The 5,662-nt window shown below is 38.8% G+C and overlaps 1 long non-coding RNA gene across 1 annotated transcript; it reads left to right on the top strand.

Moving 5' to 3' along the window:
• The first annotated feature begins 559 nt into the window (after positions 1-559).
• Positions 560-1,829, top strand: LOC106736202 (uncharacterized). The gene is made up of 3 exons (XR_001371292.2): positions 560-859; positions 1,267-1,396; positions 1,695-1,829. It is a non-coding gene; the product is annotated as an uncharacterized LOC106736202 (long non-coding RNA).
• Positions 1,830-5,662: the final 3,833 nt, after the last annotated feature.

The raw sequence follows: 5,662 nt of genomic DNA on the forward strand, positions 1-5,662 counted from the left end.
GGAGCGGACGGCGGGCCTGGTTGAGGAGAGGGGCGTGAGGCCCGTCTGAGGAGGAGGGGCCAGCTCCAGAGCGCGGGAGATTTCGGCGCCTCGGACTGGCGGGCCTCCTCTTCGGTAGTCTTCAGCTTTTCCCGCTCGGTCCTTTGGCCCCTAAGGATGCTAGACCCCCATCTCCTGGAAGGAAGCCCCTTTGAAACCCTCTTTCCACTCAACTTTCCACTCCGTCCTCTAGAGGACGACCCCTCGATCTGTCAGACCCTCCGACCTCCCCCGGGGTTATGAGTCAGGCCGCCCCTTCCTCCCACCGACCTCCCCAGTGACTCACACCTTGGGCTTGCCCGGAAGAGGGTTTACACAGCCCAGAGCTATCCCTCCAGGAAGCCCTTCCCCAGCCCGCGGTCATCCTTGGATGTCCACATGCTACCCTTTGCTCGCGCCCCAGAATTCGCGACAATTCTCTTGAATCCCATGTTTTGGGGTCTTGTTCGCTCAATGGTAGAAAGTCCAGAGAGAAACCCACCTTCCTAAAGCAGCACTGGTCTCTAGGGCTGGTCTCCGATTTCCCAGTAAGTGTGCATTGATTCCCACAGGGACCAAGAGGCCCAGAGACCTGATTTCGATTGCAGCACTAGAACGCGGAGACAATACCCACAATCTCCCTTTTCTGCTGCAGCTGCCAAAGGCCAAGAGTGCAGCGATCTGAGGGCCTCTTGAGACCTCCTGTGTTCACTGCGTTGGGCTCAGGTTGATCGTGGAAGAAAATGGCACAACTTTTGCCTCATAAGGACACTACATTCCTAGTGAGGCAGGCCCACACTGGGCGAGATGGAGAGCAGTTCGACATCTCTGGCAGCTCATGGTATTTAGGGAATTTAATTTCCCGTTGGCTACTCTGCTGTACATGCTCTTTGAGGCTTAAACATTTGTTTGCTCTTAGATAATTAAAAACTTGGCGGTACATTGGAATCACCCGGAATCTGAACTTGAGGATCTGGGATCCACATGCAATTATGATGTACAGCTAAGATACTTCAAAACAAAACAAAACTAATTGATTGCTAGAGAAAATTCCTCAGACAGTTTTAGCTGGGACAGTGGTAGAGTTTTCTACAGGAGACTCGTTGACCTGTCTTTGTAGAATTAATTCTTAGATGTGATGATTTTTCATTCATATACCAAATTATTTCTTCCAAACCAGACATCTGTGTACATTAATTTGGGGCTTACTTTCGTTTGATTTTAATTTTAATTTACTTATCTTTGTAGGTGAGGATCTGAGGAGACTTCTTTCTCACCCAAGACTGTCAAGACTTTAGGAATCACATACCAAAGCAATGATTTTTAATTACTAGAGTAATAGTTGAATAAGATGAACTGCCAGAGAGGCTTGCTCAAGGTATGACCTGATCCCTCTTACTTTTTAACATCTGCCATGGTATGTGTGTTTATTGGCAATGAATATGTAGATTACATATATAGGTTAGTAATTATTAAACAATAGGAATCAGTTGGAATTTGTTCAAATAAAGAACTTGTTTTTGATAAGAGCATAAATTTATTTCAGACTGGAAACAAAACAATTTTGTATTAGTGGTGACATCAACTGCTAGAACATGGAATCAGGAGTTCAGCCTTATTTTAACATTACAAATACCCAATCCAGAGAGAAAAAAGTTTTTTTTTTTTTTTTTAAGGCTAATGAATGAAGAAATCCTTAGATGGGAGAAATCCTGGTAAACTTGAAATAAATAGCAGATGCCCAGCAAGTTCTGGTGTCCAGCAAGCCTACTTGGTGAGGACTGTATTTTCAACAGCCAGCTTGCCATTTTGCTCAGCCTTTTAGGAGATATACTTCATTTTGAGGCCCACTTCCCATAGAGGAAGTCCTGTTTGTTTTATGAGTACTGTTGGGTCATTGGGAAAGTCATGACATGAATTTTTGCAAAGAAAAACTTAGAAAAGTATGCCATGACTTTCCCGATGACCTAATATTTTCCTATAAGGAAATAACTCAGATATTGTATAAAGGCAGCCTACAGGATTATAGATTAATTTATTTCTCAAATAGATCATTGGTAAAAGGTAAAGAGCCTTGAACTTATCTAGTGATTTTGATCTGTAGTCTTACTGGTTGTGTGACCTTGAGTATTTATTTTACTAAGCTTCAGTTGTTCTATAAAATGGAAAAAATGAGAAAAACAAATACCCAATCCAGAGAGAAAAAAGTTTTTTTTTTTTTTTTTAAGGCTAATGAATGAAGAAATCCTTAGATGGGAGAAATCCTGGTAAACTTGAAATAAATAGCAGATGCCCAGCAAGTTCTGGTGTCCAGCAAGCCTACTTGGTGAGGACTGTATTTTCAACAGCCAGCTTGCCATTTTGCTCAGCCTTTTAGGAGATATACTTCATTTTGAGGCCCACTTCCCATAGAGGAAGTCCTGTTTGTTTTATGAGTACTGTTGGGTCATTGGGAAAGTCATGACATGAATTTTTGCAAAGAAAAACTTAGAAAAGTATGCCATGACTTTCCCGATGACCTAATATTTTCCTATAAGGAAATAACTCAGATATTGTATAAAGGCAGCCTACAGGATTATAGATTAATTTATTTCTCAAATAGATCATTGGTAAAAGGTAAAGAGCCTTGAACTTATCTAGTGATTTTGATCTGTAGTCTTACTGGTTGTGTGACCTTGAGTATTTATTTTACTAAGCTTCAGTTGTTCTATAAAATGGAAAAAATGAGAAAATCATGAAGGAATATCAAGAACTTGTGGAAAAATAAAGTTAAAGTGTGAATTTATTTTGGTGCAAAGAAGTGTTGAAATCCATGCATAGTTTTCAGAATATGCATTTTTCCATAAACCTTTTGGAGGCCCCTTGTGTTATTAATTACAAAAGTTCTAGCATTTAAATTACAATTGGAAATGAAATGGCAGGATAGAAAACTGAGTCTTACTCCCCATTATCTGTCATTGCTTTGGGGAGATGAACTCTGAATGGCTAACTCTGGATACCTTTCCCTTCCAGCTATTAGATTTGACAGCACCTCCATTAAATACTGGAAGCATATTTGCTTAAAGCATTTACAACTCCTTGGAAAAAGGAGTGAGGTTTGAGGAAAGGAAGATTGGAATCTTCTCAACTGGCACATGAAATCTGGGTAGTTTAGGATGGGATGTGTGTCAGAAGATGTTGAGTACTCATGATACTCATGGGAGGCAAGACTCCTTAACAGTAGAGCATCAAACAACTGCTGCCGCTCTCGGTTTTATGGAAATAAAATGGAGGAATAGAAAACTGTTTGTGGTTTATAGGGTACCAAGTACAAATAAAGTAAGATTCCTTCAAATGACCAATCTAATTCTTTTATATGTTGTCCCAGGGTTCCAAATGACCAATCTAATTCTTTTAAAAGTTGTGCCAGGACTACTACTAGTCCTGGTAGTTGTAACCATGTGTACTCTAGATAGCATAATTTATGATGAGGGTCAATTTAGATGATATAAATGAAAGTGTTGTTATCTATAACTACACAATTGTAAGATGATAGTGTCATTTACAGCTGTTTGTATTAATTATTAACGTGGTACAATGAGAAAGAACATTGGTATAAAATGAGAATAATAATTCTTCATAGGGGTGCTGTGGAATTAGGATAACTGTAAATTCACATAGTATAGTGTATGCAGAGTAGTTAATCATTACAATTGCCAGCTATTATTAGGTAGATGGGCTTTGGGTTTAAATGAGTTAGACCTTCATAACTAATTACTCTTAAAGCTACTTGTGATGCATAGTTGGTTGCATAGTTGAGTATATATTGGGTTGTTGGAAAAGTCATGATGTATTTTTCTATACAAAAATGCACTATGACTTTTCCAATAATCCTGTAGATACTAGGTTGTCTGGAAAGTCATGACTCATTTTTACCCAGAAAAACATAGAAAACCACATTATATATGTGTGTATGATATATTTCTGTATCTCCTGTTAATTCCTGATTGTGCAGAGTGAAACAGTCTGTGGAATAATTACTGATATTCAGTAGACACTTGACTGGTAAATAATATATTTTACTATCAATAATAATGCTACCTACTGCTTGGGTAAAAGCCAGCAAAAGAGATGGGAACTGTTAAAAAGTTTGTTACTGAAAATGTGAACTATTCACATTTTCTCAGCTGCTTTTTATCAGAAGCTGACTGAAGTGGGACCAGCAGTTAGCATAATGGCTATGTCGCTGGACTCCCACATAGTCGACCGGGGTTCGAGTCCCGGACCCGGTAGCTTAAACTTATGCCGGGCGCATATGTGTGTGTGTGCCCAAGATCCCGAGAGGAGAATGGAGGAGAAGGGATTGTGGCGTGGCCATCCCCCTGGAGGGTGATTTCTCGCTTTCTATCTCTCTGTCTCTCTCTCTCTGTCTGGCGAGCGCACCCGCCCTATAGCAAAAACCTCTCCAAAAAAAAAAGCTGACTGAAGCAATCTGTTAAAGTCAGCATTCCAGCCAGGGACAATTGAGACCCTAATACTTCTTAAAGATATACAGTAGATCCCCAACAAATCACTGAGTTAAACCCAGGTAGGGGAAATTTTGAGTTAGTTTTTTTTCTCTCCTAGTTTTATATTTGGAGTTTACTGATTATATGCAAGTGGATAGATTCATTTTAGGGAGGCGGTAGAGTTTGGAGACTAGGAGCAGAGGCACCAGAGCCAGGTCATATGCAACCTCCTGTTGCATGATCTTGCCCAAATTAACCTTTCTCAGCCCCAGTTTTATCTTCTATAAAGTGGAGATGACAAAAGTACTTTTTACTGCTTATTAAAGTACTTGGTCTAGTGCCTGACACAAAGTAAATGCTTAGTAAATGTTGACTGTCATCAGTAATGCAGATTGAAACCTCTAACATTTGTAAATTTCATTCTGATTGCACATCTACCTGTTAGATTATTATATTTTAATCCTCTTGTTGTGTAAGCAATTATGTTTTAGCAATACACAAGAATTGTGGATAAGATCATAGATATTTTAAAGGCCATTTTCAACTTTAAATGCTACTGTTGCACTTTCATTGCTGTAGTTTGTTCTTTTCAATATGGTAGGCATTGGCCATTATGGCTGTTGATCATTTGAAATGTTTCTAGTATGAATTGAGATATGCTTTAAGTATAAAATACACACTGAATTTTAAAGACTTACTAGGAACATTAATAATACTACTTTTATGTTGACCATATGTACAAATGATACTATATTAAGTTAAATAAGATATATTAATTAAAAAATTACATTATTAAACCTACTAATAATCTCACCTGTTTCTTTTTGTTAAAATATGGCCACTAGAAACTTTAAAATTGCATATGCGATTAGTATTTGTGGCTCACATTATATTTCTGTTGGCCAGTACTTGGCTAGAAAATAAAATAACCAACTAACTACACCTGCACCCATGTGTCCTATATCTAGGCATCAATACTTTGTAGACGTAGGAAGTGACTTTCACCAAATGAAGTCAGTTACCTTATAGTGTTTTCTGTTGCTTCTTGTTTTCCAACTTGATTCTCAGGGATTTGGAGACATGGTATAGTACTTTCTGAGCAGTGTTTTGTGCTTCAGAATTTCTTTCCCCTGCTGGTTTGAGAAACAAATTTGTGA

Source organism: Tupaia chinensis, unplaced genomic scaffold (genome assembly GCF_000334495.1).
Source record: "Tupaia chinensis unplaced genomic scaffold, TupChi_1.0 Scaffold000057_1, whole genome shotgun sequence".
Taxonomy (NCBI): domain Eukaryota; kingdom Metazoa; phylum Chordata; class Mammalia; order Scandentia; family Tupaiidae; genus Tupaia; species Tupaia belangeri.